Source organism: Manis pentadactyla, chromosome X (genome assembly GCF_030020395.1).
Source record: "Manis pentadactyla isolate mManPen7 chromosome X, mManPen7.hap1, whole genome shotgun sequence".
Lineage (NCBI taxonomy): Eukaryota > Metazoa > Chordata > Mammalia > Pholidota > Manidae > Manis > Manis pentadactyla.
In genome coordinates this window covers 15,793,932-15,814,150 of record NC_080038.1, presented here as the reverse complement: position 1 = coordinate 15,814,150, position 20,219 = coordinate 15,793,932, and the positions used below count along the sequence as shown (strand labels likewise).

General features: G+C 36.7%; 1 long non-coding RNA gene across 1 annotated transcript in view; it reads right to left on the bottom strand.

Annotated features, from left to right (window-relative positions):
* Positions 1–423: 423 nt before the first annotated feature.
* LOC118926239 (uncharacterized) overlaps positions 424–20,219 on the bottom strand; it is a 42,245-nt gene continuing 22,449 nt past the window's right edge. The window contains exons 3-4 of the long non-coding RNA XR_005030378.2: positions 13,890–14,020; positions 424–772 (exon numbers count right to left, since the gene is read on the bottom strand). This is a non-coding gene — a long non-coding RNA (uncharacterized LOC118926239). The remainder of the gene's footprint in view (positions 773–13,889; positions 14,021–20,219) is intronic.

The window sequence follows — 20,219 nt, the reverse complement described above, 5'->3', positions numbered from 1 at the left end:
AACATTTTGTCAGTCCTAGTTGAGAGAGATGAGATAATTTCAGGTTAAATATTAGAAAGAAACATAGATCAATATTTTCTCAAGACTAACCTATTTGTGGGATAGAAAAGAACAAAAATAACAACAATAAGAACTACTTTTGAGGTCCTGCATGTTCCAAATAGCAAATAAAACCTCTTTGCAAGACAAACATCTTTTCTAAGACACAGAAGTTTTTGGTTCCTGTTGGCTGGCAGACTTATACATATGTATGTTACCTCTGCCTGTCAGTCTCCAATACCCCAGGGTGAATTTTTATTAATTACCTCAGGGGTCAGACATGGACCTGCATGATCCTTGATGATAAGTGCAAGGGATCCAGATTAGAAGCAGGGCAAAAACAGAGAGAGAAGTTTCATTTCTAAAACACTTTATGCCAAAACCAAGCATAAAAGCAAAAGAGTGGAAGGTAAAGAGTGGGGTAGGGCTGTGTGTAAGCATGTGGGAAAGCAGGCATTGGGCATGATTGCTCTCTGGCTGTTGATGTTTTCTTGTAGTAACTTTCCAAATACCTTTTATATTTTTATAAAAAGAAAACCAGGGTCAGTTTTGCTGATTGGGAAGGCCGACAACTACCTATGGGGCATGACTGCTTCAAAATACTACCCTCATGCAAAGGCCATCATACCATAAATTCCTCACTGGAAGTGCATTCCTTTGCCTCTGGAGTTTCTGGTCTTCAAGAGTTCCCTATTGAAATACTGCATCTGAAGTCCTTTCTGGAGTCAGTAAGCTATAAATTATAAATGAAGAAAGAAGGAAATGTTAAGAGGTGAATGCCTCTGGGACTCATAATATCATAGCTTGATATGCTGAGTTCAAGGCCCTGAGAATTTTGCCTCAAGTAGCGCTAAGTCTGAGGCCTTAAAACAACTGGAAGGAGAGATAGGCGGGGCCAAAGAAAGGTTCTGCTTTTTTTTCTAATACCAGCAGGAGCAGCAGCAGCAGCTACTGTCGTTGCATACTGCCTCCAATTCCTCCCATTAGGCTGATGTTAAGGTGAAAGAGCTGATCACAGCAAACAGGTGAGTTTATGGCTCTTATTAGCTCCAGGGGCAAGAAAGGAAAGTTCTAGGCTTTTCTGCCAAGAGCCACCCTTTCTGTTACTATCTATCCTAACATGAAGTAAAACTCATTAGTGAAGTCAGAGTCTCTTTGTTAGATAAAACCTGAAGGGATAAATAGATTAAAGCTTGATTTCCTGTTGATATGTATGTACGTATCTATTTGATTTAATCAAATCAGCTTTTTGTTATTTACAATCATATTACTTAAAATTATAAAAATTATAAATGTCTGATTATAAAATTAATAGGTGTTCATTAGAAAGAAAGAAATTTGGGGAAATGAAAAAAGGATTTTACAAAACCTCAGTTCTACCATCTAAAATTATCACTGCTGATATTTTAAACTTTAATTTACTATACCCAGAAGGAAACCAACTAAAGTGAAACTGAAGGAATTAAATATCTTTTCTTAAGTGATTTCTTTAAAGAAACCATAAAAATTATGAACAATAGGAAGAAGTGGATTATTATTTGATTTTGAAAAAACTTTCATAAATTTTCATAGGCATGTGCTTACATTTATAAGAATTAAAAAGCCAACTGTCCTATAAAAATTTAAAAACACTAGCAACAAAAAGCATCAGGATGATAGCAAGCAAGCCAATCAATTACTCTTTTTTAAGGACTATATTCACCAATGTCTACTTTTAAGATTATCTTTTTAGGAAATGATTTTGCTAAAGAACAGATTTATAAGCAAAATGCACCATAAATGAAAAATGACTTCCAGGGATCAACAAGCAGACCATGCATAAATGGCCTATAATTTATTGTAACCACAAAGAGATTACATAAGAATTCAGAGAATCAGTTGGCTCTCCCTTACTCCCTGAATTATCTGATCAGTGAAGGTATGGTTTTGTTATATATTGTTTATTATATCCATTTGTTTAAAATCAGACTGTATTGTAGGGTACTTATTTAAATCTTGACCTTCTAAAGTTTTCTGTTTTCCCCACATACCCTATTGCCATTGTTTTTTTAATTAGGAGAGCCAGAAGATATCTTCATCTAATTAGCCATAAGCCATAGGTGTAATTCTGTGATCCTAATCATGTAATTAATATGATTTGCAAATTGTGTCCACATTCCTCTTTAAGATGTTCACTCCTTGCAAGCTTCTTAACCCCACTCAGATGAACTGAAAAGGTCACAGCTTTATGCAGTCCCTTCCCTCTACCCCATTTAGGCTTCAAAAAAGATTAGGCTTAGGAAGTAAGGATAGAATTGTGAGACGTCGGGCAAGTCACTTTACCTCTGTCATTCTCAGTTTCTACCATAGGAAAAATGAGAGCATTGAACTAGGAAGTGTATTTCAAAGCTTATCATTATTACTATTATTGTTTATGCAACAGCCTTTGAAATGCAGAATTGTATGCACAATGCAACATGTAAAATGATGGTGCTCAATGAGAAAAATATGGAGCTAACTTGGTTAATGGCTAGAAAGCACAGAACACTGCTGACTTCCCTTTCCCTATATGTGCTATTTATAATTCACTTGAACAATTTTTATTGAGTACATACTGTGTGTCAGGAAATCTTGTAGATGCTGGAGATACTAATCACAGAGTTGAGAAAAGATGTGCATGATTGCCTCTTATTTGTCAATTCAAGATGTTTCCAGGACACCTCTGGGTATGAGGGAAAATGAGGGCTGAATGATGATTCCAAGTTTTTTTGTCCTGAACAACTGGAGGGATGGTGTGGTTATCAAATAAGATGTGGAACACTGGGTGGATCAACTTGGGGGGATCAACCAGGAATTCAGCTTTGTACATATTAGGTGGGGATGTCTCTTAGCCGTCCAAGTGGAGACATCAAGTAGATAGTAAGATATATTATTCTGAAGTTCAGAGAAGAGATTTGGGATGGATATATGAATATTATGAATATGAGAGTCATATTGTAAATGGTATTTAAAGCTGTGAAACTGGACGACAGCACCAAAAGAGTGAGTATAAATATTGAAGAGATAAAGTCCAAGGACTAAGCTCTGGGAAATTCAATGATTAGAGGTCTATGAGGGTGATGAGGAATCTTCAGGGGAAACAGAAAAAACAGCCAGGGAGTTAGGAGAAAAACTAGGTGAGTTTGATGTCCTAGAAGCACAGTAAAGAAAACATTTCAGGTAGAAATAATAATAAATTCTGTCAAATGCTACTGCTAGGTCAAGAAAGATGAACATTGAGAACTGACCATCAAGAAAACTACACAGAACCTGGAACTTGAACACTGTTTTAAAACTATGGAACTAAAATCCAATGACTCTTTTCTAGTCTGAATCTCTTCATGGGGTCCATGTGACCCATCATGAGAACTTCTTTGCTGCCAGGGCATTGTCTATCACCTTTGCTGCCTTCTGTGACACTGGCCACTCTTCTATCCTACATTGTATCACCTGCTACCATACTCTCTGCTAAGACATTGATCTGCAACAGTTAACTTCCTTCTGTCATCGATGACTGTATTCAAAATTGCCCCTAACTTGAACAAACTGAACCCTGCCCCAGGTTCCCAGGCCCAGGCCACACAAGGGTCACAGTGTTTTAGAATACCTTCCTTGAAAATTTCCAAGAGGTCCTCCAATAGCTGAGACTGGCTGTTGAAGCCAGCAGTCTCTTTTGGGAGGGCCATTCCTGGACCAGACCAAGGGCAAATATTCTTTCTGCTCTTCTCACTCTGCTCAAAGACTCTTTCTCCATCTTTCCCATGGTGGTGGTATGTGGTTAGAAGGGGTACAGTCAAGGTTAAGAGAGATCATATTCTTGAAGTGTAGTGATTGTGGAATAAAGGGTTCAAGAATACATGGTTAGAATATCTGTTGTTCTAAATTTGCTCTATAAAATTCTTAAATATAAGCTTATTATGACCAGAAAAATGAATTATAATTCATATTTTCCTGCATATTTTGGGTAATATTTACATGTATGGTCATCATCAGTGAAGCACAGTTAACAACCTCTGAGAGAATCATAGCATGATGGAGATGCAGGATCATGAGTAATGAGGTAACTACCATTAAATAAAAGATATTAGGAAGTAAAGAGGTAAAAAAAAGTATATTATTTCATTGTGAAGAGGTTTCAAAGAGTCATGGTGCTGTGAATAATAACAGTGTTGTTATCTTTTTCTCCTAGTGGGAGATATGATATTATCAAGGAATGGCATATTTGATGATAAAGAATATAAAGATATGATTCCTGGATCTGAACAAGAAATGGTGTCTGGATACTACAAAGAATCTTCATGTGCTTTGGTTGGATAACAAACAAGTATGTAAGCATCTTGTCTCTAAATAATTCTAAATATTCATTATTAAATCAAACAGGCCCATGAATTTTATCACACATTCTAAAAAATAAAATTGTTTGTATAGGCAGAGACCTTGCAAAAAATATTTGCTTGGGGCCCCACATACCCTAAGTGAGACCCTAACTGTGTCATCAGCATTTGGACACCCCCAGCCAATCCCGTGGGGCATACTGGCTTTCCAGCTCCTACACCTGCCAATGCCAAATAAGCTTGGAACATTCACCTTGACAGCCCATCTTAAATTGGAAAATGTCATGACTCACAGTGTGAATTTATAGTTTTGGAAGCATTCAGTTTCCTTGGGAGTTCTAAGGTAGGAGCATCCACCTTGCTTCCCCATCTCTTTCTAAGGCTGTCACCCATGAAAACAGCCCTAGCTCTTAATAAGAAGGTCTTATTTCAATTAAGGTCTGGTTAGAATTTTCAAAATCAAAGAACCTTTACTAAATGCTAATATATGTAACAACTACATGCTCTTTTGGAAACTAGTTGGTATAATGCAATATATAATTACTTCTAGAAGATCTATTAAGTAAACATGTTAATCAGAGTCTAAGAATGGAAATGCCCTAAGTGTTTTACTGTAGGTGAAATGGTTAAGTTTGGTATATTTACTTGATAGAACACTATGCTATCATTTTATAAAATGTATCAGCAGATTCTTTGGTGCTCCTGCCATTAAAAGGTGAAATCTGTTTTCCTTCTCTTTGAATATGGGCTGGGCTTAGTGACTCACTTCTAATGACTAGAAGCGATAGAAGTCATGTGTGATTTCTAAAGCTAGATCACAAAAGATAATACAGCTTCCACCTGGCTCACTCTCCTGGGAAGCTCAACCTTGGAATCTCACCACCATGTTTTGAGGAAGTTCAAGCAACATGGAGAAGTCACATGTGGTGTTTCTGCTGGTAGTCCAAACTAATGTCCCAGCTAGCAGTCAGCATCAACTGAAGACATGCAAGTGAGCAGGTCATTAGCCAATTCCAGCCCCCAGCATTTGAAATGCCCCAGTTAATGTTAAGAAGACCAGAGTTGAGATATCCCTACCAAGCCCTACCCAAACTGCAGATTCTTAATCCAAATACCTCTTCTTCTCTTGAGCCACTAAGTTTTGGGATGGTTTGTTATGCATCAATAGATAACTGGAACAGACTGTATAAAAACCGGGAATATAAAGCTTAGGATATATTAGGTGAAAAATTCAAGAATCTATATATAATTGTACCTATCTAAATGATTCTTTGCATAGTCCAAGGACTGGAAGAAAATACCAAAGTGCTAACAGAGTTCATGTTATAATGGTAATATCTTCTCTATTTTCCAAATTTTCACATACATATATGGAAAAAATAACTGAAAAACTCATTTGTTACTTTTCCTGAATTTTTCTGGTTTAATGTAAGTTTTGAAGAAACTGTTAAAGAGGGAACCTTCCTCCTGTGGGCTAACTCGGTCTTTCATTGTGTGCCAAAACATCCCCGACAGCTTTTATTGTTGATCAACCAAGCATACACTGAATGCAAGGCAGACATGATTGAAATGTATTCATTTATCATAAATTGAAGATCTTAATTGGAAACAGACACCCAATGCAGACATCTCCCATCTGCTGTTGCTAATGTTGACATTAAAAATGTCAGTACAGTGAAACTCATTAATTGCATATTCTGGGGACCACAAAACCATTAGCTTCAATTTGAAAGAGTTCAGACGATCAGCTCTCACATTCTGACTGCAGGACAAGAGGGTATTGCACATACCTATATATGACACTCAGAATTTTCTAAGAAATGAATGGTAAGCAGCCAAGATCTATTTTCAGAAGCTAATTCACCTACTCTCCACAATAAATCCAAAGGGGTACTCATTGAAAACTGACCAAATGTGGAGCAGGGAACAAATTCAGAGCTCTCTTGAATAAGTCTTCTGTACTACAAAACTTCCGAACCTACATGCCCAGCTATGAAAACAAAACAGTTTTCAGCAGTAATTTAATATAAGTCAATCCTTGCTTTGGCATCCCTCTATGGCTTTAGATCAGGGCTACTCAAAGTGTGGTCCCTTGACCAGCAGCATAACATCACCCAGAAGTTTGCTAGAATGTAAAATAACAGCTCCAATCCAAACCTACTACATCAGGATCTCTGTGGTAGGGCTTAAGTATCTGCATGTTTACTAGCTCTGCACATGACTCTGATGTTCACTAAAGTCTGAGAAACATTGATCTGGGTCACCTTCACACCAAAACATACCTCTAAATTTTGGACCTCAAGACATTACCAAGAGATATATGCCCATGTTTTAACACCTTTGCTTTCCTCCCTGCCCTGCCCCCCACCAAAATGGTACCCCTGGCCTGGGCATGGACAACCAGGGTGATGATACAGAAATAGTATTGTTCATCAGCAGGCAAAATTCTGAAGTAGTTTAAATGTGCATTTATTTTCCTCTACTCCTTTCTTCTCCCCTTCCTTCTACTGATCCCTGTTCTATTTCTTCTAGAGAATTCTTTCAGGCATCAGGGTTGTTTGTTTGTTTTTTTTTGCTTTTGTTTTTGTTTTTTTGTCCCAGGCTCCTCTAGACTCCTACAATACAAGGTAATGTTCAAGTCTACCTGAACCCCCCATGAAATATAACTGTCCTCTGTCTCTTTTTCTCAATGCCCTACTTATAAAATGATAGTGATTGGTTTGTTATTTAAATAAATTTTTCATAGGGGAGGATGGAGATAAGTTTTTTCTCAAATAAACTTTATTGAGGATTAATTTACATATAAGAAAATGTGCCAATTTAACTGTTCAGTTTTGACATATTTTTATACTCATGTAACTACCACACAATCAACATATAGAACATTTTAATCACCTCAAAAATTTACCCCCTGCCCCTTTGCAGTCAGTCTTCCCCTAGCTCTGGGAAACCACTGATTTGCTTTCTAGGAAAGATCAGATTCCCCATTTCTAGAATTTCATGTAAATGGAGCATATGGTATATAGCCTTTTGTGTTTGGCTCCTTTCACTTAATGTATGTTTTTGAGATTCATCCAAGTTGTTCTTTTCTGTAGTTGTATGGTATTTCATTGCATGTATATGCCATGATTTGTTTACCCAGTCACCTGTTGAGAGACATTTGGGTTGCATACAGTTTTTTTGGCTATCATTAATAAAGCTATGTACATTCACATGTAGAATGTCTTGGATATTTGGGTGTGAAGTAAAGTACACCTGGACTGACATCTGAATAATACACCATATTTTCCAGTGATAAATGATAGAAAACAATGATAAAAGAGCAGGACATTTAGATTCAAACATGAGAATGAAGGGTTGAATTTGAGAACATTCAAAGATCACTGTTCTTTATGGCAACATATCTCATTTGTCTGTGTTGTATATTTAAAAAGGACACAGCTATAGCTAGGCTCTTTAGCATTATCCTGTTGATTTATTTGGATACAGTGGAAGACAGTTCTTCTACCTTTTCTTTCCACTGCCTTGATGTACCTGTGTTTTGCTAGTAAGATGTTCAAATATTAATGTAGCCCCAGTGGCATGCATACAGAAGTCCAAATGAAATGCCAAAGGTTACTAAAGACTTTTGAACAAACTCTGCTCAAGTGGGCCTGTTCCATTTGTAAAAAAACATTTCCCCCCTAAGCTGTTCAGTAGTGTATTTTGTGGATGTACACAGCTGGCCTGTGGAATATCCTTTTAATTTGTCAATACTGATCCATGAAAGCTGGCATTATGTAGAGGCTATGTGAACATTAGTTCAAAATTATTCATTTTTTATTATGTGTTTAATTTTTTTACATCAAGATTGCATACTCCTTACCATGAGAGCTTATTTTCAAGCACTTTATAAAAAGAGGAAGGAGGACTATAAAATGGGATGGTTCTCATTCTTTTTATTGTAAAAGACAGCAAAGCTTAAAGCATCCAGCAGTACTAAAAAAGCTGCATTGAACTCAAGAATTTGGAGGATGGTGGAGTGATCAATAGGATTAATTACTAGATTCATTCTTCATTGACTTATTCCATGGAGATTGTCTTAATTTGGGATCCTTCCAAAAGCAGGGAGATTGTCTTAATTTGGGATCCTTCCAAGAGCAGACTCTGTACCAGGGTTTTGAGTGCAGTTACTTTCTTTGGAAGGTGAACCCAGAAAGCTCTGGTAAGAAAATGGGAATCGAAACAGGGAAGGAAAGGAAGCCAATGCAGAGTGCTTTATCAAACATGTCACTGTGAGCAACTGGGGCTCAGTTCCACTGATGAACTCTGGGAGACAGTGGAGAACAGCTGCTGAACTGTCCACCCCGTAGCCCACCCCCAAAGGGCAAGAATACTGGAGCGTTTATTTGCTGTCCAATGCCTTCAACATGCTCTGGAACAGTGTATGCTGAAGAGATATGGTCTGAGCACCAAGAGTATCTGCTATAGAGCTCATTTTTTGCTGTACAAGTTCCTTTTCATTTCAATCCATTTCAAAGTGATCATGTAAAAGAATTAGACCCTGTATGTTTTATCACACATATGTATTCTCAAACATCACCCACCACTCACAGTGTATTAATTTAGCTAAATAGGTATATAATAACTCATGGTTTTCAGTGCTACTTAATTTTAAAGGATTTGCTTCAAGATGTGATTTTCACAATACAAAAAAAGTATCCCTAAAGTAACTGAACATTTCATATATCATATTTCTTCCTGTGGGGAGACTATATGGTATTGTTTAAGAAAATTATTCAAGCATTAATTCTAAATGGCTTCACAGTTGACTAATCAGCTCCAGCTCCTTGAAATTTTATTTCTAAGCAAGAGTACATAAATCACTATTTTTTTCAGTACAGGGATTTTTTGTAAGGTCTAGGATCCACACCAGAAGTGCAATTTGAAAATATGAGGTTCTGTAAAGTTAGGAAGAAGAATTAAACACCATGGTGGCATAAATACATTGGGATAATAATAATTGTGTGACTGCATACACAATTCAACACAAAGCTTTAAGGAGTAAACTACCATCAAAAGACAACTTTCAGTCTCAACCTTTCTATTTTTACCACTCATGTTGCCAACTATTTAAGGACAGGATTTTATGAAAAAGGTATTTGTGAGAGTGAATGAGAAAGAGAGCGAGGTCAGCACTTTGCAGTATTTCCATGATCTCAGTATACTCCATACTTGGGGAACCTAAATATCTGGGAGCAAACAAAATGGTAAATAATATCAAAATGCACTGCAACATGATGCTGCACATATCTTTCTCTCAACCCTAATGCAAGATCTCATAGAGCTAAGAATAAATGTTGGAATATTTGCAAAGATCCTTTGCTGGAAGTTATTTCTCTGTAATCCTGACTTATGAGTTTTCATTTTAATAATCACTTTTGTGTCTGTATGAACAATTTGTCCCCTTAGTGTTTTTACTTTTGTTTTCTTTGTATTAACATACATATAAATGTTAGCACATCCTCAACACAGTGCTCTGTCAATGGTTTCCAAACAGATCTGGAAATCCTTGTGTCTCAACATCATAACAGAACATACATGGCATTGTTCAAAAGCCTGTGGAGACTGCTGAATTTAAAATATTTTTGTTTTTTCTTCTTGTAATTTAGGTAAAGACAATGCTAGATTGCCATTAATGAATGGAAAGGTCTACAGCAAGGTTTTTAACATGTCACCTTGGCAGCCAACCCTCAAAAGTAATATGCAGACAATTCTTTATGCACTAAATGATTAGTTAGTTTATTTCATGAGACACCTCCAAGTCAGGGCTGGACTAAGAGGAGTCTAGTGAGTGAGTAAGTGAGGGGAATGAGGCACTTAACCTAGGGTGCAAAAATTTCGGTAATCAAAATATGTAATATTTTAATGCAATGCCTCAAAAATCACAACTAATGCAAAAAGTCATCATGAATAAAATACAAGCATTTTTATCAAAGACAGGCTCAGTATTACTGATTTTTTTCTTCTGCCTCAGGCTTCAGTATGACTCTGCAAGACTCTGTTAGTCAACCTATCTTTATTTACAATGTTGATATTTTGTTCTGGATTCACTCAGAATGTTTGTTTATATTATTTGGATTGTATTGAACCTTTGGTCGTTTGATCCAGCATCCTCTTTTATCTCTAGTTAATCCAGGGCTGATTTGACCATTTGCACTTAAGACAGTGGTTCTTTTCATCAAGTTATTGACCAAAACAGATGCTGGCTATTTGACAAACACGTGCATAACAGATGAATGTCAGCCACCATCACATCACCAAGTACATTTCCAGGTATCATAAAAATTCCATGAATAACCAAGGCATAAATTCAATAAAATTTCACATGTTCTCACATCTGAGATCTTAGGTTTTACTTACCTCTTTCACTTTATTAATGCATTCAAAATAGCTTTATCATTTCCCTAATACACAAAATGTATGTATTTAAAAATAATCAAGAGGAAAAAAAAATAATAGTGAAATATCATAACTCAGACTTAAAATATATGAATGTTTTGAAGGAAGATCCTTCCACAAATCTTTCTAGGTGGACAGTCTATGTATGCAATTTTATATGCATGGGATCATACTATATATGATGCTTGGTAACATGCTTTTAATGTGCCATTCTGTGTTACCAGAATTCTCTAAGTCTAGAAGTATAAATACACAAAATTATTGCATAGCATTCCATTATATAAAGTATACCTGATACTGTCAGTGGACTATTCTTATCCTCTCAGATCCCTATAACTAATTCTGTTCCCCCATCCCCCAGTTTCAATATGCTTTGCTTCCAGTGGCTTGCACCTGTGAGCTTTAGAGGGGTGTCCCTTGGGCTACTGGAACTGCTTCAGTGCAATGCAGAGCCAGAAATGCCTGAGTGTATACATGCCCTCAGGGTGGACCCATAGCCAAGGACTAACTGATGTAAAGATATAAAGACCCAGTTCCCTTGCCTCAAAGTGGGACAAACTCTTGAGATACAATTTATACTCCAGAGCTCCCTGCAGGATTGGGCTGTGACTGAGGCTGAGACTTCATCTGAATCACACCTTTGCTCGGCTTCCTCTGATTCCTTGTCCTGCTTCTCTTGTTCTTTTTATGTTTCCCCTATGAAGCATTCCTTAATAAATTACTTGCATATAAATCCCTGTCTCAAGCTTTGCTTCTAGAACAGTGTTGTCACTAGAAATATAATGCAAGCCACAAATGCAAGCCACAGATGCAATTTAAAATTTTCTGGTAGCCACATTAAAAAAAGTAAAAAGAAACTGATGAAATTAATTTTAACAATGTTTTACTCAGTCTATAAAAATTATCATTTCAACAGAGAATCAATAAAATTATTAATAAAAATTATTAATGATATATTTTACATTCTTTTTTCATATTGCATCTTTGGAATCAGGCATGTATCTAGCCACATGTAAGTGTTCATTAGTTACATGTGGCTACCATTTCAGATACCACAAATCTGGAGAAACCAAGCTAAGACATAAACTACTATGTTTTACTTTGCCTGTGCCCTATTGATGAATATTGACTTTGTTTCCATTTACCTTTATTGTTTAATGCTCTGATGAACATTCTTGGGCCTATTATACTGTATGATTATTTCCTTAAGATAATCCTAAAAATTGGTTTGCTGTATCAGATCGCCCTCTGGAAGGACAACTGCCCATTTCCCTTTACTCTTGGCAGCACTGGGTCTTGTTAGTCTTTTTCATATTCAAAAATCTGATAATGTGAATTTATACTTCAAACATACCTTCACCTTAACAAACCTAGAGACAGTTTCCCTTTATTTTTCCTTTTTCATTAACCTTGAAGACAGTAGATTAATAGGGAATTCCTATTGCATTCTTATCTCAGGCATGGAAGAGTCAATCCTACACACATAAATATAAATATTATAGCACATAAAATAAAATTCTATACGGCACCCTCAGCCTCTATTAAATTAAGTTAGGGAATTATCTGAAAGTGGTCTTGTGGGACTTTTTATGTGATTCTTCCTACCCAGCACATATGTCAATTTCTGTTTTTCAAAGAGAAATTTGTCAAAGGGGAATAAGGAAACTAGAAGCAGTTACAGTTTAACAAAAACTGGGGCCACAGTAACAAAATTTGCTGTGTATTACCAAAGTACCCTCCAAGTATTCCAGTTTCATGAACTGCTTGCTGATATGTTTTGGGAGGGGATTTATCTAAAAATCCATATAGATATTGATTTTTAAATAAGGAAGATAGCCAAATGAATTTAATATAGCTTGCAAAACAATCTCGTGGGCTCTAAGTTGTTTATGAGTCATTTAGCAGTAAGAGTGAAGTCATTCATCATGACTCAGAGTTGATGGTTTCTCAGGCCCAGTGATGAATAGAAACACCCCATTCATGATACATATGACAGATGCCATTTTCCAGATGCTCAAGAAAGGGATTTCCAAATATTTAATTCTTCCATTTCAAAAAATTGTATCCACTGGATCAATGTGCCTTGTTATCTGAGGAACATTTTGTAACTATCTTTAATCTTCCCAGGACCGATATAGGGTATAGTTCTTAAAAGTAGATGTTCCGCAGCATTCACATGGAGAATCTTTTATTCACTCTACATCCCTGTCCTAAAAAACTGTGCAGGTTAAAAAGATTTCTTCAATACTATATGATGCCAAAATCTGGGAGTTTGAGCAAGGACTTTCATGATTCTGTAGTACACGTTTTTTTCTATTCCTATAAACTACTCATGCTTCTGATATAGGGGCCTCGTCTTCTGTTAGAGTGGGAATAAAAATAAGCCCTTAAAACAAGTCTTAATGTTCTTAAGAGAATAATGATTTGCCCCTCCCTCTGCCATCATCTATTACTAAAGCATTTGGCTGCAAAGTTAAAAGAGATAAAAGCCTACAGCACAAGCTAAAAGCTCATTTAAAACATCTAACACAAGATATCTGTATTAATTTATAACATTATAAATATGCCTGAACTACATCACTTCAACTGGCAGCAGATTTTCCTTCATTCAATTTGTGGATGATGTCATGGTCTACTAGGATCAGCTTACTGACATCTTATTTTTTACACACAGGAAAGTCATAATTATATTTAACCCCAAACTGAGTCTCATTCTGGGAGTCTGTTTTGTGGGACTACCCCTATACCAAGAATTTTATCAGACAGGGATCTGTCAGAAAATGGAAACTATGCTGGATACTTTAAATAGGAGGAACTTATTGCTGGAAGTTTGTCATAGACATGATCAAATATTTAAAGAACCAAATAGGAGACAAGGAGCTAACCCAGAGGTAAGAAACAGTACAATACCCTACCAACCCAAGGTTTGAAGGGAGAACAGAGCCCAGGAGTCAGAAAAGCCCAGCAGAAACTAACCAGAGCATGCCTGACCAGGGGAAGCTGGGAAGGGGAACCTGGAACAATGGAAGAGATACAGCTGCTGCTGGAGACACTGACCAAACAGCGAAAAGAAATGTTCTCTTGCGCCTCCCTGCTTTCCACTATCCAGTCCTGTACCAGTGCCTCCAATTGATTTATCATGCTTAGAAGCCAGTTGGCAAGGGAGCCTGCATATGTGGTTCCTTGACCTACAGAGAAAGGCAGAAAAGGGCATAAATGGATCTTGAGTGTAAACAGGCAAATAACTGGCATAGCAACGTACACATACACACATACACACACACATCCCACCTTTGGAAATGAGCTTGGTATTTCCCTTCCTTCTATATTTTGCAGATCCTACTGTCAATTTCCCAGTGGTGTCTGTGCATTTGTGAATTTCTGTATTTGAGAACATTTTGCCAAAATATAGAGGGAGGAAATATGTAAAAATATATGGTGTTTGTGTATGTATAATCATGCATATATGTTATATATCTCTGGGACATGCTGGGGAGAGTTACTGAAGCAAGGGCATTGGCATTTATTCATTAATTCCATATATAGATATACAGTTGCTCATACATATGTATATATGTATATATGTGTGTATATATATATATATATATGTATATGTGATACTCACATACAAACACAATTAGGTCATATATGTTGAGTGTGGCTACTGAATTACAGACTAGTCCACCACTCTCTTGTCTCAACTAAGAAAGGGAGGTACAATCTAGAAATAAACGATTAGGAGTAACAAGCAGAAACTGAACTTTAGTTTCTAGAAATGCCATTAGAAAGGATTACCCTTTCTTAAATATACATGTGATGTGATGTGTGTGGGGGCAGGGTCGCTATACCAGTTTCTCCATGCGCAATAGCTCCACAGTTATATTACATGGCACCCAGAAATACAAATTCTTGTTTTGCACATTTCTTACTGGTGAAAGCTGTCCAGTCAGCTGGGGATTTTCACTGAGATCTTTCAGTGTTATTCTGGTCTTCTCCAAATAACTTCTCAGAGGGCTGCTATAGTTCAATTTTTTCTCTTTTTTTTCCTGCAGACATTTTTTGGGTGAATCATTGTTGAGTTTGGCCCCAGAGCTTCCTTTGGCTTCATTTCCTTTCCATACAGTGTTGTCATTAAATCAGAATCAACAGAACTGATAGATCTTGCTTTTTAAAAAATATAATAATATACAAGAAAGGATGCCAGTAATCCCTTAAGTGTGTCCTAGCAGCATAAAAGATTCTCTGTCTACATGGTAACAAAGTCTCTACATTTTCTCAGATGCTTCCTTCTGCATCTTCACTGGACCTTGCCTTTAATAGATTGGCAGTAAGGGTCTACCAGTTTCTGCAACTTAATTTCCTTCTGATACAGTCAACTCTTGAAGTTAAATTCTCAATGCTCTCAGCATATGATAGTGATCTTGCCTCCATCACTTTAAAACCACTAAGTCCTTGATGGGGATAAAGAGATAGATAGTCAGGTAAAGAAACTGGTTAGTAAATAAAGATGCAACAATAATTGTAATAAACTTGAAGAGAGCTCAGTTAAACAAAGAATTTGTAAAACTGTTGCAGTTTGATGACTCATTGCTTTTCATGAGATTTTATGTTATGTATAGTTTTATATAGAACTCACTAAAAGTGTTGGCTAAAAGTTCCATGATTGGCCACTGAACACTGCATGTGATTTCATAAGAGAAGAGGGAAAAGAACTTTCTGCAAGATGTTGGGAGAATAACTTAAGCAAAGGCATGAGCATTTATCCATTATTTCCATAAATATACATTGAGGACCTACTAGGCACCACTAATGTTCTGTTAGGCAATTGGGACACCTCTGTAAAAAGACAGACATGACTCTTGTTTCATTTACTCTTGCTGAGTAACAAATTACTCAAAATTCACCAGCTTAAAGCAACCATTTTATTATGCTCATGGGTTCTGTGGGTCAGGAATTCTGACAGGAGAAGGGCAGCAGTAGCTTCTCTTTGCTTCATGATGTCTAGGACCTCAGAAGTCTCAATGGCTGGAGGCAAATAGACAGCTATAGATTAGAATAATCAAAGGCTTTTTTACTCATATGTCTGGCATCTGGCTGGAATGATGCAAAGCCTAGAACCGTCAATTGAAACACCTGTATGTGGCCTCTACCTGTATGAAACCATGTGACTTGGCTTCTTAGCACAAGAGCCTCAGGGTAGTTGGACTTCTTACATGGTGCTCAAGGTTCAAAGTGCAAGTGTTCCAATGAACAAGGAAGAAGTTGCATTACCTTTTATGCTTTGGCCTTGAAAGTCATACAGTGTCACTTCTGATGTAGTCTTTTAGCCAGAGCAATTATAGGCCTGCCCCAATTCAAAAGGAGAGGAATTAAACTCCACCTCTTGATGGGAGTAACAGGGTCACATTATAGAAAACCATGTGGGATAGTAGATATTACTGAAACCATCTTTGGAAAATACAATCCACCATAGACATTCTCACAGTTATAACTACTGGAGAATTCATTCATTAATTAAATAATCATACAAATGAGTTGTCTGAATGTGAAGAAGGGAAGGAATATGGTTATAAAAATACAAATAATAGGAATCGCACCCCAAAATGAGGATAATGTAGTTTCCCTGAGGAACCAACCCTTTAACTTCATCTAAATGATGAATAAGAACTAACCAGGCAAGAGGCTTGGAGATGCGATGAAGCAGAATGAGTACTTCAAATGAAGAGAACAAATGCAAAGTTTCTGTGTCAAAAGATACCATGACTTGTACATGAACCTGAAGCACAAAGGAGAGAATGTGAGATGAGATGGGGCTAGAGAAAGAGGCAGAAAAAGACCAGATTTGCAAGGGTTTGTAGGCCATGTGAAGGAGTTTGGTTTTTATCCTAAAGACAATGGTGACCTCCTGAAAGATTTCAATAAAGAAAGTAGCAAGGTCACATTTAGCTTTAAAAAGATTAATCTGATTTAAATATAGAGAATGAATGAATTGAGAGATGGTGAAGGTTCAGAAAAGAAACAGAGAGACCAGTTAGAAAACTGTTGCCATGATCCATGCAAGAGATGACAGCAGATTGAACAAGGTTGGTTGCAGGGTAAATGGAGAGAAGTGAACCATTCAAGGGATATTAAAAAGTCAAATTCACAGAATAAGAGAGTGAGGATGAATTGAAGTAAGGAAATAGATGTCTAGGATAACACCTAGTTTTGAGGATTGCACAATTGGAAGGATACTGATGCCACTAAGATAAGGAATATAGCAAGAAGCCATTTGATAGTGGGAGATCAAGAATTCAGTCTTGAGCATGTTGAATTTAAGAGGCTTTAGAACATCCATTTAGTGAAGGTGAGTAGGTAATTGGATGTGCAGAGGTAGCATCTGATTTGGAGATAAAAATTTAGATGTTATCTGCTTCAGGAGGGTTACTGAAATCATGAACATGGAGGACATGAAACCTATCATCTTGTTGAAACATGTTTGGAAACCTGAAATTTTTTACTGCTTGAGACACAAAAGGGAATCTTTACTCCTTCCTCATTCCTCTCCTATCCAAGATACCCATGTGGATACATGGAACTCTATAGGCCAGCAGAGCCCCATTGCAAAGTCTGATCTAGCTCAATCTGCTCATTTCTCAGATGAAGAAACATATTTAAAGACAAAATAGCTGAAGTGAAACTTGAGCCTAGGACTTCTAGGACTGCTACCTCATCTAGTCACTGCTCAACATACCCAAAAAGTTGCTGAAAGCTTTTATCTTTTGTTATCCTATAATAGAAAAAAAAACTTAGTTATCTTGTCTATCTGAAACTCCAAAGAAAGGAATACACCTTTCTTGCAATCTTACTGAAATAACTGTAAAAACTGTATTTACAAGATCAACCTAGAAAGACAAATCTTTTATAATATATTGATGCAGAACAATGGTTGGACAGACTTCTCTTTAATTTTCAGAGATCTGAGACACTAAAAAAGCCATTTCCTCCCTTGGTAATATCAGGAACTTCCCTTCCCATTCATTGTATCTGAGACAGCCATGAATACACTTCTGAATGTTTTAATTTCAATTATATCCCAACCAACATTGTCAACTGGAGACATCAGTGGCTCCCAAGATTATTCATTTTAGACAATCCTAATGCTGACTGGATACAACAGGCTTCCATGCTCCAACTTCATCAATACTGATTTGAAATGTTCTGTTGAGGACTGATATTTTATCAAATGGCTTTGCATCTTTATGAAATAAGCAATAGTTGAATTCAGGACCAAGTTATCTTCAGCCTTAGAATGTACCCTGATAATACATCAAAGAGTGGATTGTTTAGGTGGTCTCTAAAGTTTGGTACGAGGATCACTGGTAATCCCTAATGGTCCTTATAGTCCTATGGTATGAATGTTCTGTAAGTTAGTAATGACCATGTTTTCATTCCCTTTGAAAGTCATTAGTCTCTTTAATGGACAATCATGTGCCAGTCACCACCCCGTGCCCCCTGAACACACATAAAAGTATGGCTTATTTGACAATCACTGAACAATCTTAGGGAACCCAGTATAAATTGACTAGTCATATGCCCAGGTGAACATACTTTCCAATTTGCCCAGAACAGTCCTGGTTTGTACTTATTGTCCTGGCTTAATTATTAACAGTGTCTCTTTCACTCTCATATAAGTGTCCTGGATTGGACGATGCCTAACTGTGTATCACTAATCTATTGTAATTAGCTCTGCTCAAAGATTGAATATATTAGATTTTCTCTCTCTACCATTTGAATTGAAAAAAATGAGATTACACTCTTATGATTAATAAGGAAGACTGAAACTGAAAATTCATGAAGTAGAGAGAAGTGGGGTGGTCATAATAGGCCATGAGTGAGTCAACATTATGAATGATTCAAATTTATGAATAAGTAGGAGCTCCAAAGTTGATAAAAGATCTACAGAAGGTGAGAAATTAGTTTGGAAGGGAGAGAAAAGAAGTATGTTTTATGTAATTCCTCATAGCAAATACTCATGAGATACCAATGCCAAACTCACCTGCCCTGAGACTGTCATTCCAGTACCTTTTCTTTGATTCCTATGAGATAATTTCTCCCTTTCTGATTATCCTAGTTTAAGTGCTTCTTGCAGCAGACCTTAGGACAAAAATTTCAGTGCAGGTATTGGGATGTGATCCCAGGAAGCACCCATAAGGGAGTGGGGAACTGAGACAGGGTGGGGAAGGAAGCAAATACAGATATGTTCATGAACATATTCTTGTTCAATCATGCTGGGGACCCGTGGGAGCCTGAATGAAGGACAGCTCAGTCATCTTCCCAAGGGGAAAGGAAGCTGAGATATTTATTCACCACTCCAAATCATCATTGGTGGATGACTGCTCCCAGAACTGTTGATTCTTTGGCACTTTTGGCCTGCACTTTCTATGGGCTAGGCATGCCCCTTTTGCCAGAGGAAAACTCTCAGGCAGATAATCCAATGTGCTTGAAGTAAGACACCATTAACAGGAACACTGAGTACTAAAAGGATATAGATGGGCACCAATAGAACCTGCTATACTGATCATGGTTCAGGTAGTCTGAAGGTGTTTCTCTTTATTGCAAGAAAAATTGCCTTAGACAGTCCCCAAGCATTTATTTCATTCTTGCATTTCCAAAATACTGAACAGCATCTGTCCTCCTGTTAGATTTTATGAGTTTAATAGGGATAATGAAAAGAAGTAGTAAAGATCACTTTAATAGGGGTATTTGGCCCCACAATAGTATACTCTTAATTTATAGACTATGTGAGAAATACTAATTTATTAGTAAGAACCATAATTATGTTGAAATTTCCTTCAAATGTAGATCTCTACTTACTCAGTGCTAAAAAAAAGTCATTTTCTTTCTTTATTTAAGAACAAAATAAAATATTTTATTTCTCACTTTGTGAAATCTGTCTATATGTAATAGTAGAAAAAATGGACTATCTTACATTACTGTTTGTAACTAAGTAAAAAAAGTAAGAAAAAAAAGAGAAGATTTCTGTCTACAACAAAGATGGCTTATCCTGATTGATTTAGCTGCAAACCTAACATCAGACTGCCAAATTCCACTATTTGGGTCAGATGACAAAAATTTTCCATCATTGAGGCCTGTCTTTATTCAGTCTTTAATTTTCCTTTAGCACACTGTAACAGCTTTTTTCATCAATATAATAGGAATACTACACTGTACAACATTCACTGTTACAGAACCAAATTAACCACAGCACATTTTATTATAAATAAATGTTCTACCTACCTACTCACCATGCTATCTGCAAACCTGGCTTAGAACATTTTTTATCTTAGAACTTTGGCCATTAACAAGAGCTGGTTAGCCCTATCCATGAGCAAATAAGATGGTTTA